The sequence below is a fragment of the Cryptomeria japonica genome, chromosome 2 (genome assembly GCF_030272615.1).
Source record: "Cryptomeria japonica chromosome 2, Sugi_1.0, whole genome shotgun sequence".
Lineage (NCBI taxonomy): Eukaryota > Viridiplantae > Streptophyta > Pinopsida > Cupressales > Cupressaceae > Cryptomeria > Cryptomeria japonica.
Window position 1 is genome coordinate 27,570,207 of NC_081406.1, and position 17,830 is coordinate 27,588,036.

Sequence of the window (17,830 nt, forward strand, 5' to 3'; positions counted from 1 at the left end):
ACTTGCATATGACTTATTTTACATAAAATTCATAACTGTGAAACAAGAACACAAATGCAAGAATGCAAGGTGGGATCTACGTAGTAACTAATTTGCAAGGGATTAGATAGTTTCATATTTATAACCAAGGCTACACATGCAATATAAAAAAGAAAAAAATATATATTGACGAATGAAAAGAGAGCATGACAAAGCAAAACATTTCACTTCATATAAATTAACAAATAAATGTGAAAGGCCAAGTGCATAGTCACAATATTTGTTCTTTATGAACTTGACGATTATAAAATATTTGCCTTGAAAGACCTAAAATTATACAATCTAGTAGAGCTTTGCTATTCAACATTCTCTCTTCCTTTGAATGAGACCATTACATTTATTTATGGAACAATAAGAATATTTTTTATGAATAGAAAAATGTTTGAAAATAAATAATTTTCTACATGTACAATTCCATTCATTGACAACCAAAGTCCTTTTGGCTATTTTTGCCTCTCTCTTTTTGTTAGTATATCCTATTTACCTCTGTATTAGTAAAGATAAAACAGTACAATAATCACAAAAATGGTTAGGGTGGTAAAAGGGCACACCCATGAGAGTCTTAGCAAAGGGGCCTAGCATAGAAAGTAACAAATCAAATGGGCCAAGGTCATAAAAACATGAGCAATTAAAGCCAATCCTAGAGGTTGTAGTGTTCGTTACATCCACTTGATAATTTAGGCTAATTAAATTGGCTTCTATGACTCGGGGATGAACCATCCTATATTGACTCTAATCTATCATAAGGTAAATTTAACTTATCATAAGGTAAATTTAACTTATGAGCCTTCTATTTATGAGTCTGAGGAGGATGGGTCGGACTCTGTTTTTTCCTTGGATGAGGGTTATGATAGTGATCCAACGAGCGAGTCTGAGGAGAGTATGGATGACTTGGAAGTCAAAATAGGTAAGAAGAGGAAATATTTGAAAACCAGGCCTTCCTCCTCGAAGGGAAAGAAACCCAAAGGCAAAATTCTCCAGATTAGCTGCTCAGAGGAGGAGGAGGGCTCGGAAGATTCAGAGAAGGAGAAACCCTAGGGTTCTCAAAAAAAGAAAACTAAAGTCCATACACAGACCAGAAACAAACAAAAGAGAAAGGATGAGAATGTGAAGGAGCTGGAGGATCATAATGTTATTATTTACTAAGTTGTCATTAGTTTTATGTCCAAAGTCATTCTATATACTCTAGTTGGTTATTACTACCGAAATATTCAGTCGGTAAGCATAGAGCAGTCGGTTACAGAAGTTACAAGTCACAAAGTTTAGTATACACTGAGTTGTCTATCGATTAACGTTCTATGACTACCAGGCAGCAAAGATGGTATACCAAGTTAATACGCACCGAGTGAAATGTGTTACCAGATTCATTGAACCTAGACACATATGGGAAACGTGTTACAAAGATCGAGGAACAAGAAACCGTTAACACATTGGAAATTGCACTTATATATTTTATATGATTTTGAGGACATCTATCCAATGAAATAATTTTGTATGGTTATTCATTTAATGAATCATGTTTGTAAGATCGAAGCATGAACAAGATCACTGTCACAAGAGATCTATTTATACAACATGAATTGAGGATAAAATATATGTGTGTGAAGCAAGACATATGTGAAAAGCAAAATCATGGGAAAGCACTGAGTGTTATGACTATTACGATTAACAGAGATACACAGAGGTCACCGAGAAGGATTTCAGAGAACAGTCAAGGAACAGAGTAAACAGAAAGGTTTACCGAGTTAATTTATGATTTACCGAGGTATGCTATAAGCAAGGTAATTTCATTTTGAGCACATAGAATTTGCTATAACATTTCAGATGTGAAGTTGCAGATATTTTGTAAGATTTTGATTGTAATATTTTGAGTTGTAAGAGAAACCTTTAACAGGGTAAAAGACTCTAACAAAGTCTATAAATTGTAAAGTCTTTAGCCAGGTGCAACATTTAGAATAAGTGTTGTAAAATCCTTTAGCAAGGTAGATCTAAAGATCTTGATACTCCTAATAGGGTAAGATATCAGAAATAGCTAAACATGTAGCTCTAACCGAGCAACCTTTATTATTGCAATAGTGAAGTTGTGGGTGCCATCCCCACCGCAGTTTTTCTCTCTAACAAGGAGTTTCTGCATAAACAAAATATATGTGTTATGGAGTGAATCATGTATGATTGTTATTTATATGTTTTAGCATTATATTATGTTACAACAGTTTTCGGTTTATGCTTAACAGTAAAGTTATTGTTGAAGAAAGGATTTGAAGTATTGATTCACCCCTCCCCTCTCAGTACATTAGCTTTCCATATTGGCCCTAACAATTGGTATCAGAGCTTGAATCTTGGAAAAGGGTTTAACTGCCCAAAGAGAAAGATCTTATCAATGGAAGGCTACAAACAATCTCAAAGAATTGTGAATCTTCAAAATGAATTGGATCATGCTAATCAAGTGATTGTTGACATGCAAAAACAAATGCAAAAATCTTTGAAAGTTAGAAGAAGATTGTCTGATGATTTGCAGGACTCTCAAGAGCTGGTGGAACAAGTTGAGACATCATCTGAGAACAGAATATATGAAGAGACTGAAGAAATGATTGGAGCATTGAAAGAAAAGAACAAAGCACTGAATGATCAACTAAAAGCAATGAAAAGAGAACATGAACATTTCAGCACACAGATGACTGAAAATCTTGATGCATTGAGGACAACCGAGGATAAATTAAGAGATCTAGAAAGAGAAAAACAACAGCTTGAAGCATTAGTATCTGAAAAGAATATTGAAATCACAAGGTTGACTGGAATTCAACAAAATCTGTTAGATCAATTGGGTTATGCACATCATGAAGCAAATATGAAAGATGATGAGAATCAAGCATTGAAACTTGAAGTATCAAGGTTGACTGATGAACTTGAAATAGAGAAGAAATCCAAAGAAACACAGAAGAAGAGTTATGAAGCATCAAATATGTTGGATGAGCAACTGAATACAAAAAGACCCAACAAAGTTGCAGGACTCGGTTACAAAGGAAAAGACTCTACCGAGAAGGGAATCCACACTACCGAGAGAGGAGAATCATCAAAGCAAGCTGGAAACAAGAAGAACATCAAAGGAAAGAAGCCTATTTGCAACTACTGTGGAAAACAAGGACATACTACCAACATGTGCCAAATCAAAAAAGGTAAGCAACCGAATGTCAGTAGGTCCAATGGTTATTGTTACAATTGCAATAAATATGGTCACACATCTAACCAATGTAGGACAAAGTCTGCTAGCAATTATCAGAAGGCAAAATTCAAAGGGTTTTGTAAAAATTGCAATAGATATGGACATAGTACCGAGAAGTGTTGGTTTAAGCAGAAGAACTATATGTGGTCTGCACACCGACCAATTACTAGAGGCTACCGAACTCACACAGATCTTAACCGACAGTATACTGTAGTACCATGGGATTATAATACAAGGATATGGTGTGAATGTTGTGGAAGATATGGACATATAAGTGCCAACTGCTTTATAAGGTTTGGAGTGAACAACCGAAGATCATGGAGAAATCTTGGTATGGCATGTTTTCATTGTCACAAAGTTGGACACTTGGCTAGAGATTGTAGAGATCAACCTAGAGGAGATATTGAAGAAATAAAAAGCAAATTCCAGATGATTTGGAAAAAGAAGGAAATTGTGTCAAATGAAGAAAGCACCTTACCTACTGAGTTAGGTGCATCTATTCCAAATTAATCGATAAAGGTATGAAGGGGACTGCATTCTCTCAAGGTCAAATCTTAATAGTTCCTATTTTATCACATACTTAATTCAAAATCTGCATAGCTAAGATGCATTAGCAAGTTTGAAATTTTATCAAGTCTTTTGGAGCACTAGAGAAGTCGGTAAATGCAGGAAGCTTGTCAAGTCGGTAAATGCAGGAAGTCTAGCTACTCGGTAAAAGCATGAAAAGGAAGGTAAATCAGTTTAGTGGAACTAAGTGCATTTAATGTTTTCTGACCTAACTGCACGAAGCCCGATAAGGTAAAATGTGTACTTAAAGCTTTTGCGTGGTCATTTTACACTTACCAAGTTTTCAGAAAGCAGAGCGAAGCGATTCAAAGGTGATCAAATCTCTTCCGAAGTGAAATTCAAGGTATTTATATCAATCACAACGCATTGCCAAGCAAGTTAACTGATCATATCAGTTGTGAATATCTGTTTTATATTTACTGAGTAGAAAGCGTCTACTAGTTAAAAGTTTTCAAACCCTAAGGCTCTATCGTTAGTGATTATCCAAATTTTGAAATGGTTCCTAAGATTCAGAAACCCGTTATTGTTGAGAACATTGAGAAGCCCTCACTGAAATACTCACTACCTCCCAAAGTAGCATCTAAACTGGATGATAAAACTGCATTTTCACTCATTTTGGATAGGGTTTTATTAGTTGAGTATGTCAGATTTTTCACTAAGTGTCGTGTTGAGGAACTAGGTCACACAGAGATCAAGGACACATATGATGAATTGTGTACCGATGGAAAACTGGATAGCAAGTTTGAACATATTAAAGTCAAGGGATTGACCAAAGCCCTAACCTACCTGCGAGTCTTCAAACCCCGATGGGTTAAATTTGTTTTGAGCAAAGTTCATGATGACTTTATGTGGTTAGAGGAGCAACCATTCAAGATCACCAAGGAAATCATCCACTTGATCACCGATTACCCTATTTTTTACCATACCCGAGCTCAGAAAATGATTTCACAGAAGGAATTGATCACTTTAACCGGAGTTGAATCTGATTGCAGAGGTCTAAAACTGAACAATGTCACAAATCCAGAGCTGAAGTTTACAATTAGAGTCATAGGTTATTATTTCTTTCAATGGGCAAGGGAAAACAATGTACCCTGTGCTGTTGTTGATTTAGCTTATAAAATTGTGAAGAAAGGTATGAAGATTGACTTATGCAAAGTGTTGTTGAAAAATCTGTTTGAAAATCTCAACACCATAAGGAAGCCAAAGAAGAACAACTCAGCAAACACACTGAAGTTTGAATCACTTTTGGTATGCATGTTTTTCTACTTTAAGAAATTCTTTCCATCAGTTGGTAATGTAGTTTGGGAGCTACACCGACCAATCACCCATCAAATCAATGACTTCATCAAACAGCTAGGTGATAACTTCAATGAGATTATGGATGATTATTTTAGCAAGTTTGAGGAAAAGATGCATAACAGGCATAGGATACCAACCCAGTTAGTGGAAAATTATAAGGACAATAAATGTTTTGAAATGGACACCGACTACTGCTATGTCAATGCGGTAGAACCGAGAACTCAATCTTTGTCGCCTATGGGTTATGAGATTGATTTTGACATTACACAGTAGCAGATAGATGCCTTTCTTGCATTGCCAAGGCATGCTACGGAGATCAGATACGGTACATATGAAGAAGTTAAAGAAAAAGTCAAAATGAGCATCGTAGTACCAAAGGCTACAAGGAAAGCAACAAAAATGATTAAAGCATTAACGAAGAAATTTGGAGAAGGTTCTTCCTCCACTCCTGTCAAGAGCGTTTAAGTCATCACCGAGGAGGAATCTGAAGCCCAAGAAGCGGCTATTACATTGAGCACCAAGTTGCCAAAAGGGAAAATTTTGAAAAGGAAGAAACATGATACATCACACGTATCACTGACTCCTTCAGTAATGCGCCCAAACACTAGATCATTTGCAGTGTCACCGAGCAAGAAACAGAAAAATGTTGCAGTTCCCAAGGTAACAAAAACTTATAAGAAATCTACTTGGAGACTCATTTTGAATAAAGAGTCCAATGACACCAAATTTGAAGACGTAAGTAAATTTCAGATTGTTAAGAGTAAAAAGGAAGATGTACATAGTGTTGATAATTTTTGCAAAAGTTTGAAACAATATGGTGGATTTGGAGCATTTAGATATGTAAAATATGACTCCAGATCTGATGCAGAAAAGAGACAACTTGAAGAAGTTGTAATCTGCACTCTTATGAAATTCTGATTGGTCCCATTGGAAGTAACTAATTCTCTTCCAAAAGAACTGTATTTACATATTGATAATAGGTGGAAATATGCCATGAACTTAGAAAAATAGATAAGAGAAAGAAGTCTAGTACATCTCTTTCCAGACATGTCGGTAGATGAAGTAAGTGATAATCTGAAAAACTACCAGACTAACTTCCTAGTCAAGCAAAGAACCCTGAAATTGATGAATGGCCTCTATCTTGATGTAGAGAAGGAGACAAAAGAACAATGGCAAGAAATCTTTTGAATCAAGAGTACTATTGAGCAAGGTGAAGTTGAAATAGTGGATATCACCGAGCAAGATCTCGCTGAAACTATACAACCTGATGAGGATGTCATGGATACCGAGGTACAGGAACAGGAAATGATAGAAGGGAATGCTTATGCCAAACTAGTATCAAGTGAGTCAGTTTTGGAACGAGTCAAGTCCCATCCTCTGGTAAATCAACATGTTTCAACTGAGACACCTCAGGATATTGAACAAGGAAAAGAGGGTCACCAATCTACAGAAGGAGAAGCTACTTCTCAGGCCACCGAGGAACAGACTTCTCAAGCCCCTTCAAATACTGACAATGTTACAACTGAGACCCCGAGCAAGGATTCACCGAAGGCTACATCTGAGGCTAAAGAAATTGACAAAAGTGTTGCCTCTACCGAGCAACCTACCGAGGGTGAACAAGCCTCCCAAACCATTGAATTAGTTCAACTGGTGAAAGCCTCCTCCTCTAAAGAAAAGAAAATGAAAAAGCATAGTTTCAAGTTAGATTTGTCAAAACTAATTATGTTGCTAAATGTAGACATATCCAAATTAAAGGGGCAAGCACTTATTGAATTTGGTGAACTATGCATGCAAAGCCAAAGCAGAACAAGAGAAACAAATGGCTATACAAAAGAAAAACAGAGTACTTCAGAAGGTCAAAGCACTATTATCAGAAATGCTACCTGAAGCTACAGTGACAAAAGATGCAGCCATCCATATTCAACCGGATGAACTCCTTAATAAGATCGAGACATCTGGAATAGACGCATCTGAATACTTGAGCAAATTGAAGGACAAAGAGCTCATTGCAAAAATTATTGAAGAGGTACATAAAGCCATTGCTATCGGTAAAGTAAAACTTGTCAAATTTATTGCTGAGTTGTCCCCTCAACTCAAGCACATTCTTTATTTATTTCAGAAACTCTGTACATTTTCTTTATTCATTAAAGATATCAAGAATAAAATAGAAGTGATTGAGAAAGAGATCACTGATCTCTCGAATAAATTGACCACTGAGCCAAATTCTATTCAGAATTTCTATACCAAGTTACAAACGCTCATGGCTCAACAATTGGAACTTAGGAATGAAGAGCACGAAATAAGGATGGACATTATGACTCTTCAAACCTTATTCATTCCACACTTGTCCTTCGTCCAAGAACAGATCAACAAGGCTACATCCTTATCCACTCAGCAAGAGGGAAGCACTTTGGATGGTCTGATTTCACTATTAGCTGATATTACAGCTCAGAATTCACTCATGGATAGTGTCAAAGATGCACTCTCGGCCACTCTCATTGATGCAAGAACAAAGTATAAATCCATTTTTGACCAGTTGTCTCCACCAAATGGTAACTAGTTTTGATGTTTGTCAAAAAGGGGGAGTATAGTGTATACAAGAGGAGTATACCGAGAAGATCAGCATATTCGAGTGTACAGATAATTTTGACAGGGGGAGCAGTGAATACAGAATATTGATCACAGTGCATGCATAATCAGAGTTATGTATAGTATATTGATAAGGGGAGTATATTTGAGTGTACTATTTTATTGACAATTATATATATTGTCAGTTTAGTAAAATTTTGTAAGTATATAGATTTTTTTTTGAGCTATGACTTTGAAAGAAGTTTTGTCAAACATTTCAAAACTAATGTCAAAAGGGGAGATTGTTACTATTTACTAAGTTGTCATTAGTTTTATGTCCAAAGTCATTCTATATACTCTAGTCGGTTATTACTACCGAAATATTCAGTCGGTAAGCATAGAGCAGTCGATTACAGAAGTTACAAGTCACAAAGTTTAGTATACACCAAGTTGTCTACCGAGTAACGTTCTATGACTACCAAGCAGCAAAGATGGTATACCGAGTTAATACACACCGAGTGAAATGTGTTACCAGATTCATTGAACCTAGACACATATGGGAAACATGTTACAAAGATGGAGGAACAAGAAACCATTAACACATTGGAAATTGCACTTATATATTTTTTATATGATTTTGAGGACATCTATCCAATGAAATAATTTTGTATGGTTGTTCATTTAATGAATCATGTTTGCAAGATCGAAGCATGAACAAGATCACCATCACAAGAGATCTATTTATACAACATGAATTGAGGATCAAATATATGTGTGTGAAGCAAGACATATGTGAAAAGCAAAATCATGGGAAAGCACTGAGTGTTATGACTGTTACGATTGACAGAGATACACAGAGGTCACCGAGAAGGATTTCAGAGAACAGTCAAGGAACAGAGTAAACAGAAAGGTTTACCGAGTTAATTTATGATTTACCGAGGTATGTTATAAGCAAGGTAATTTCATTTTGAGCACATAGAATCTGCTATAACATTTCAGATGTGAAGTTGCAAATATTTTGTAAGATTTTGATTGTAATATTTTGAGTTGTAAGAGAAACCTTTAACAGGGTAAAAGACTCTAACTAAGTCTATAAATTGTAAAGTCTTTAGCCAGGTGCAGCATTTAGAATAAGTGTTGTAAAATCCTTTAGCAAGGTAGATCTAAAGATCTTGATACTCCTAATAGGGTAAGCTATCAAAAATAGCTAAACATATAGCTCTAACTGAGCAACCTTTATTATTGCAGTAGTGAAGTTGTGGGTGCCATCCCCACCACAATTTTTCTCTCTAACAAGGAGTTTCTGCGTAACCAAAATATATGTGTTATGGAGTGAATCATGTATGATTGTTGTTTATATGTTTTAGCATTATATTATGTTACAACAATTTTTGGTTTATGCTTAACGGTAAAGTTATTATTGAAGAAAGGATTTGAAGTACTGATTCACTCCTCCCCTCTCAGTACATTAGCTTTCCATATTGGGCTTAACACATAAGCAGAAAAAGATTCTAGAAGCTGACCAGAACTTGGAGGAGGTGACCAAGGGAGAAATTCTTAGGGTTGATGACACCCCAAATAAGGAACATGACAACTTTGGAAAGATTGATCTCTTCGTAAACCCACCTCCTCAAGGTATGAAAGATTTCATGGACACCATGGAATGGTTATTCACCAGTTGCAAGAAAGTTGTGGATGACAACAAAAAACTCAGCCACAAAATCTAGATTCTGGAAACTATTAACACAGGGGAAGGGAAGACTATGGCTGATTATATGGAGGATTTGACAAATATTGTTGTCAAAACTGAAAACATAAGAGACTCCTTCAACCCCAAATTCAAGCAAATCGAGAAAGACTTGTTGGAGAGGAAAGAAAAAGCTAATGCTATGGATCAAACCATGTCGGAAACTGTCAGTAAAGTCAGCAAAATTGAGGAATGTCTCTAAAGTATCATAGAGAAAAGCTTGAACATTCTGAAGGTCTCTGCTGGCAATACTAAAACTCTCATCAACAAATTGGATGAGGAGAAGGTTACCCTGGACATGGACCCTAACACTGAAGGCACAAGAGATGTTCAAGGACCCAAAACTAGAACAAGAGGAAAAAAGAAAGAGAAGAAGCCTAATAAGGACCTGGATGAGCTCAAAGTTGTTGCGGCCTCCTATGACCAGCTGGTGATTAAGGTGGAGGACCTTCTGAAGACTCTTTAATTGTGCAGTGTTTTCCTGGTTTCTGTTGTTTTGTTGTTCTTATCTTATGTTGTCTTTTTTGTTTACTGGCTTTTTGCCAATCGTTTTGTATCTAGTTTTTATGTTTTGGAACGCTATGATGATATTTCTTAATATCTTATGTTAAAGGTTTCTGGTCCTGAAAACTTGCTTTTCTAATTAATCAGAACTTGAAATGGGTTAGCATTGTATGTGCACTATGATCCTACCGAAGCTACTAGTTTCTAAAACAACTATCTTACATCAATTTCAAAAGTAAATATTTCCTCTAAAGCAAACTACAATTACAAAAGGAAATTAACTTATAACAATAACAAATAATGATTGAAATAGTAAGCTAATGAACCTATGTTATGCTCATTCATGAAACAATATTGCTATAGGTACTAAAAAATACATAACCAAAAATCTATGCTACAAGCTAACAAAATTGATAATAATTTGTTGAATTAAGCACTAACTAATTAGAAATGAAATATAGAGTGGTGTTTACATCAAGTGGGCCTTGTCTTGGGGTAAATGCATAGAATATGTTCATTCATGAAAATTCATTATACATAAAACATGTTACAAAACTTCTATAAAATGAGAAAATTGTACCTAGGAGAGTTGTTAACTACGTTTGGCCTTTTCTCGACTCATATATAGAATTATTCAGACTAACTAACTAATAGTAGCTATCACTCATTCCAAATATCATGGAAGAGGATTATTAACTCTAAGAAAGTATAAACAAAAATAAAGTCCTATTAGGATTGTCCAACGAACCATTACGAAACATAAATATTCACGATGCAAAATTACAATAGATTCTTAATTACAATCATTATGGAAAGGTATCTCATGTTTCAAGGAGGTCTACATCTAATAGGAGTCCTTTTGGTGGTCATTGAACGAATAGCTTAGCATTGAACATTCAATCTACATTTTGTCCCTTTTATTGTAGGAGTTGCCTTTGTTTCTAATGTCATCAGCAACAAGAATTGCATCAAGAAATCTAATTGAATGTTGTATGATAGATTAGTGCACAAGAAAATTCCACATAATGATAATCATATAAATTCAACATAATTTCACTCATAAATATGCATTCATGTATTATCTTATCATCTATAGACAAACATACTATAATGCCTAAAAAATAGTACTAACAGTGGAAAGTGTCAAGTTTCTAAGATAAAAGTCTGCAACAACTTAATTATAAAATTATAAAAAGAATAATAAAATATATTCATCACCCCCAACTTAGATCCCTACTTGTCACCGAGCAAATGATTGTAACTAATTTCTCATCAAGGTCAGTGATGGGGAGAGGTACTCAAAGAGAGTCTAGCTTGTTCCAATAGGAAGTTGAGTGATGCCTTAGTGGGATCCCTTCACTCTACACTAGTTTATCAACCAATCAAAACTTTCAAACTCTCTAGGAGTGCTCGCAATCAAAATGTGCTCATTGACTGCTCAGGCATGGTTGAGATTCACAAGGGTAAATCCAACCTTACTCTATCACAATTATAAGATATGTTTGCAGGGGTTGTATTGGGTGTCCTTGAGGTTTTTTTCCAAACCAATCCATTGGTTTGGTGATTGGGTTTCATTCATTTCTCCATCGCTCTTTCTTTTCCCTATTTTCTAGGCCTAGTAGCCCTTGAGCCCCAATTAGCCCTACCTAACCAATTTTTTAGGAATAACTCAAAATTATTCCAGAGAACCAGACAAAATTATTTATGATCTGAGTACCCTTTTGGAAGAGCTATTAGATTCATCGGGTGAGGAAACTAGGTTTGTCTATACAGGTACAAAACCCGAAAATGACATGTTTTGAAGGGTTTTTGGGTCTTTTTGGTCTTCTTCCAAGGGTTTAAATGTCTTCCCTGATCTACCACACCTCCGAACTTCCACATAGGCTCTTCCACACCCCACTTTCTCATTCCAAACACTTGTAAACTTCAAACCTTCTCATCCCTGCAAACACTTGCAAAATTTCAATCACTTCCTAATAGGGCTATGACTAAGCTCGCCTAGGAATGATGTCCAATGGCCTTTCAATGACCTCCAAATTAAAAAAAAGATTATGTACAATGTAAAAAGGTTCCATGGCTGAGAGAAACTCAAAGGACTTCAAGCTGGAACCATGTTTGGGCCTCTAAAACCCTTGCTCAGGTCGAGAGCTATCAAAATCAAAAACTCAATTCAAACCTGCAACAAAGACTAACTCAAATGCCTCTTGAGAACTAAAAGAACATGTACAAATCAACTATCAAAGAACAACAATGAAATTAATCCATAAGTACGGACTACTGCTCCAAATTTGAGAAAATACAAGGTAAAAATTGGAAAAAGGTCTTCAAAATATATTGTGATTTCCTCCAGGCGTTCACCAACCTGATTACATTCATACTCAAGGCATTTATATTCCACTTTGTTCCTAACTAACTCTCCATCGGTTGCTTTAACCACCGATTTTCTCAAACTTGCAAAAAGTTGCTCAAAGTTGCAAAATGTTATCAAGCAACGTTGACAACTTTTGCCAAAAAGTGCAGTTTTGCATTTCATGCTTTGTTTCTCATTTTAAACCACCTAGGATGACTTAAAAACACTAACATGACATGTCTCAATGCCAAATAAGGATTTTCAAGATGTTTGACACCAAAATGCACGTTTATGCTACTTTAGGCTTACAAGGGATTATAAGCCAAAATTGAGTAAACACATGATCCCATTGACATCCAACCTCCAAATTCATATCACAAACAAATGTGGACCTATGATTCATCCATTATTCACAATCCAAAATGAAACTATAGATTAACACACCAAAATATAGAAAATGCACTCAAAACTAGGTGCTCTTGCACTAGTCAGCTCCCTGAAATTTGAGTGTGTAATGATCTCTACGTGTTGATTGAATGGATTCCAGAAGAAGCAATTTGTTTTCTCTATCCTTTGCCATCTGAGACCCTCTATGGTATGGGATCCTCTACCTCTACATTATACTCTTTGATTCCTCTTCAATCTAGTAGTGGGCACCATATAAAGGGTGGTTGTAAGTTGAGTGGTTGTCAAGTAAGCTCATAGTCTCTTGCTAGTTTCATGTATCTCCTAGCCTATTTGATAGCTTTCATGGTAATTAAATAAGGAGTGTTTCTTCTTTCTCTTTATCTCATCACTTAACTCTTTCCATCTTTCTTCTAAGAACCCCGAGACTTTTGTGTATGTGGTTTGTGCTAATTTTCCAAACATGATATGGCTATCCCATCTCGCCTTCAATACCTTTTGTTAGATCAGGCGGACATACATATTAGAATAACCCAAATATTCAGTATGTTTCCAATGCTACGAGACTCAAACCTCAATGGAAGCACAACTCATTTTTCCACTTCTCTGTGATCTCCCATTTCCTCACCCTGATTTTCTTTATTCTTAACATAGAAGCAAAGTGCTCTCATCTATAGATCACCAACACAAAACAAAGGGTTTCACTTTTCATCATAAGGTACTACACGGTTATGCTAGTAGAACTTACAAAGAGAGTTATGTATCTCAGGGTGGATGAATTGAAAATATTAAAAAATAATTTTGGAGTGACCATGGAGAAAGGTAGATCATAGTATAGTTGCATAAACTAACAACTGAGTATTATTCTCTTGGAAATAGTGCATATACCCTTGTTAGTGGCCTATAAACTATAATTTATGGCACCATTTTTGTCATATGATCTACATGACCCTTCAATCTGATGATCTCTTTATCTTTATCGTATAACTCCTAATACTTCTTTTGTGGATACTTCTTCTCCTCTTTCCATTTATTTTCTTGTAATTGCAACTATTAGACTTTCTTCCAAAGCCTTGAGGCAACGGTAGGACAAGAGATGGTAGATATGTATGAGAGGCATAAATGACATGGGGTATTTCTTGGTTTTGTACATGGCCAATACTCTCTTCAAACTCTTTAGCAGCCATCTCTATTAGCTTACCTAAATTAGTCTCCCACTGCTTGAAAAAGTACTTCACCTCTATATGCTACATATATAGATACTATCCTTCTTCCCGTTGAACCTGCTACTGCATAATCTCAACCAATTCTTCTTCTCCTTATGGCCAGTCTTAAATAGGTTTATCAAAAATATTTGTATCCAATTAAATTTATTCCTTTGTTGGAGGTGGTCATCCTCTAAACATGTGCTATCTTTTGTAACTAATTTCTGACTCTATATTTAGTATTTACTAGGCCTTAGTTGAAACCTTCTAAGAGCTTATCTTTGATTTTAGCTTCAATGAGAATTTCTAGCAATTTTAGCAAAAGATTTATGTTGCTTACATTTCTTCTTCTTTCTAGTTACAATAGGAGCCTCATCATGTTCACTGGGTTTTATGGAAATTCTCAATTGTAAGGGAGTATGTTGACTTCTTCTTTTTAGAAATAAGGCATGACTCTGGTTTCCTCTTCTCTCCTACAATAGTAGAAGGTTCAATTAGCTTCTTATTTTTGATGTAGATTTTTCACTTACCTTTTCTTCTATGATAGGGGAGACTTTACCTTCTTTTCTTTTGATGTGGAAGGGGAAATATTTTATTTCTTTTGTTTCTTCCCCATTTCAAGATAGGGTTTATTTTTCCTTCCTTTTATTTACCAAGTGAAGATTTTTTTAATTTTTACTTCTTCTCCTTAATAGGAAACTATCCTAGTAACATTTTTTATTTGGCCTAGCAAACAAAGGCATCTCAAGGAATATTCCTAGAAGGGAGGCAATGCAGAGATCAAAGATTCTTGCAATTTCTCTTTGTAGACTAAGGCTCATGTTTAGGAAAAATATTTATGACTTCCTCCAATTAATACTTTGTCCCAAAGCCTTGCATTATTTGTTTAGGAATTATTTGATTTATTTTGCCTCAGTGTGACTTGCTTCTCTAAAGAGGATTGTATCATATATATATGAATTGTTGGTGTGAGCTAAGCTCCAACCCATTGGCTACTTCCAAGCCCTTCCATCCCCTATAAGCACAAAGCCAACCATTTCCTCTGCCCAGCGCCTCTGCAATGATAATGAAGAGAAAAGGCAGAAGGGGGTCTCCTTGCCTCAAACCTCTAAGAGAAGTGAAAAAACCATGTGTCACTTCATTCAACAAAATTGAGAACTTTGGTGTTGATACACAACTCTAGACCCAACTAATCTATTTTTTTTCAAAGCCAAATTTCTCAAGAACTTTTACTAGGAATGTCTATCCACCAGGTCATATGCCTTTAGAATATCAAGTTTTAGAATCATACATGTATTTATAGTATTCCTTGTTGAGTGGATAACCTAAATTTGATATGATGATCCCTCCACAATTGACCTACCTAGAGAAAAGCCAGTTTGCTCCTCCGATATCACAGTTTGTAGAAGCTTCTTTAATCTGTTTGTAATGATTTTGGTGATGACTTTGTATACAATATTGCAAAGAGTAATTGGCCTAAATTCATCCATCATTTATGTCTCCTTTTTTGGCTAGAAATGTATTTTGTTCAATGCTTTGAGATAATTCCTTTTCTTCCTAGATTCTTTTGCAACACCAAACAAATTGTCTCCCACTATATCCCAAATTTTTTGGAAGAAGCTAGTCGAAAATCCATCAGGACCAAAGGTTTTATCAAGGTTTAGCTAGAAAAGGCATTCTTGAGCTCTTCCTTGGAGATTTCTTTAAACAGTTATTTGTTCTGCTCCTCATTGACTAGGGTCGAGATCGTTTCAAGAATATAGTCTTTTTATTCCAGGTGATTATGTGTTCCTTTGTTTAGGATGTCATTGAAGAAGTTAACCACCTTTGCATTTACTTCTTTGATGGACTATACTAGTACGTGCCATCCTCCTTCCTAATTTCCCTGATACTTTTTCTTGTGCTATTTGCCATAACAGTTGTGTGAAAGAATTTCATGTTTTTGTCCCCCCCTTTTAGCCAAATTTCCCCGTGAATTCTATCTCCAGTAGAATTTTTCCCTGACTTGGAGTTCTACTAGTTCCTCCTCCAATATTTTTTTTGTCTCATATTCATCAATACTCATTCCTCTAGCAATTATTATCTCATCGAGATCCTCCAACTCATTTTCCACCTGCTCCTTTTCTACAAATATGTTTTTAAAGTACTCCTTATTCCACACTTTCAATTTGTTCTTTATGAGATTGAGCTTCTTATTTATTTGGAATAGTTTAGTTTGATTTCTCAAATCAATCTATGTCCACAATCCTTGATGATTTCTTTCAAATTAAGATCTCTTAGACACATATTTCCAAACTTAAAGGGACTGCCGACTAAGGGTTGGTTTGGTCTAATAGTGAGAAGGATAGGGTAGTGTTTTGACCTGTGTATGGTAGGATTTTTTGCTTCCTATATATCCAATTCATTATCCCATTCTCCTACTATGAGGAATATGTCTAACCTTTCCACAATACTTGTGAAGCCTTTCCTCCTATTTGTTCAAGTAAAGATCCCATTCTTGGTTTTTAGATCTATGAGCTAGTTATGATCCACAAAGGTCTAAAAATCTTGTTGAATGCTTGTGATGTTTGTAAGACTTCCTCTTTTTTTAGTACTATTTAAATTAGCATTGAAGTCACCTCCAATAATACCTTTCTATTCTTTGTGTCTAGGTAGTGCATCAAATAATTGTTTCCATACCATTCTTTTGTCTACTGTGGACACTGACCCATACACATTTATCATTAAAAATCTCTCATTCTTCTAGAGTACTCTACAACTTACCAACGTCCAATTTTGATCTTCCTCTACTACTACTACTCCCTCAATCTTGAGGGGATTCCATATGATTTGCAAACCCCCTGACGCACCTACTAAGCTTACAAAACCTCCTATCCACTACCTCCAATTGTTCATTCTTTTCCCGCTTTCATCCATACTCTATTTGGTTTTCTGAATTAAATTAATGTCTACCTTAGCTTGGTCAATTTGGCACTTGACCATGTGCTGGTTGTTAGGGGCATTAATGCCCTTAACATTCCATGTTAGAATACTCATTTCCTCTTGGGAACGATAATGGCATTCATAGATCTAAGTTTCCTCTACCTTAGAGCATTAACTACCAAGGTCAGCTTGACCTAGTTGATTTTGGTCTTGGTTTTCCTTGTTTAATTTCAGGCTTCTTGATCTTTGACTTTGACTATTCTAACATTCCTATCACCACAATTTCTCCATCTTCCTCTTATCCCATTTCATATTCCTCTACATCTATTTCTATCATTTCTTCCTCTGCCACTGGCTGAGCAAGATTCATCTTACTTACATAAAAAGGATAGTCAAATGGGATTATTCTCTGGTCCCCATCACCAACTTCTTCAATATTGTCTACTACTTTGTCTTCTTCCTCTAGCAGTGTCACTTTGTGATATCGAACAAGAAAAGAAAGAGAAACAAATAGAGATTGAATTCCACAAATGAGATAACAATCTCTATAGTCAGAGAACAAATTCAAACAAGATAATTCATCTGCAAACAAGGTTGCAAACTTTCATTATTCCAATATGTCTTCGTGAGGAGAAAGCTACAAATATATAGGCATTAAAATGCCCAAAATAAAGGATTTGGCAATATTTTCCAAATCTCCATGTGAGATGGAAAAGAAAAGATATAATATACTCTTCCAAATCTCAACGTGAGATGGAGAACAATAACAAATAAACTAATAAAACCATAATATACTAACTTATGCTAACCTCCTAACAACTAGGAAACTAACATTTTACTTTTCACGTTTCACTTTTTTATTTTTGACACTTACATAGGATAAGAAACAAATAAGATTAATACTAAGCTAAGAAATTATATATATCCTATGCACACCCTATAAATCCTCATCACTTTATCAATTGCATCTTCCATCTCCTATCCATCTTCATTGTTGGTCA